This window comes from Penaeus monodon, chromosome 24 (genome assembly GCF_015228065.2).
Source record: "Penaeus monodon isolate SGIC_2016 chromosome 24, NSTDA_Pmon_1, whole genome shotgun sequence".
NCBI classification, from domain to species: Eukaryota; Metazoa; Arthropoda; class Malacostraca; order Decapoda; family Penaeidae; genus Penaeus; species Penaeus monodon.
The window spans coordinates 34,941,859-34,942,478 of record NC_051409.1 but is presented as its reverse complement, the minus strand read 5'-3'; the positions used below and the strand labels follow the sequence as shown (position 1 = coordinate 34,942,478).

General features: G+C 28.2%; 1 protein-coding gene across 1 annotated transcript in view; it reads left to right on the top strand.

Moving 5' to 3' along the window:
* LOC119589011 (delta-sarcoglycan-like) overlaps window positions 1-620 on the top strand; it is a gene marked incomplete at its 5' end in the record, with an annotated part of 9,922 nt that overhangs the window by 1,907 nt on the left and 7,395 nt on the right.

Genomic DNA, 620 nt, shown 5'->3' with positions numbered 1-620 from the left:
AAGGATTTTAGACCAGGGATTTAAGTTTTTAAGTTTTAGGGTTAGTACTATATATTATATATTCTTTTACATTGTGTATATAAAAAATAAAGACTTTTTAGGTCATGTGTACTCAAATTTTAAATATGGGTATTTCCATTATTCAAATACAGGATTTTTAAAAGGATTTGTCGAATTAAGGATACTCTATTGAACTTAGAGCCATTCATATCGTCAGTAAAATTAAAGAATATTCAAAATTAACGATTCCTTTTTTTATTTACTTTTTTTAAAAATCATTATTACTCTTTTTATCACCACGGTCCCTCTAGTACTTGCGCCCTACCTCTACCCTCCTCCTCACATCTTCAAACATTCCATAATAACTCCTGAATTACGATTAAAAACTACATTTTTAATGTTTTTTTCTTATCTCTTTTATTGAGCAGAGATGAAGAGTCATAGGGAATGGAATATATATGATGAGAACAATTATGAAAAGCGTAATCCTTACTTTTTTTCTCTTAGTTTCGTGCTCTGAAACTTACTCTGCCATTCCTTGTTTTAAAACCACCGATATAGATTTTAAAAATGTTATCAATTATTAAAACGATAAAGTACATCGAATAATGATGATGATG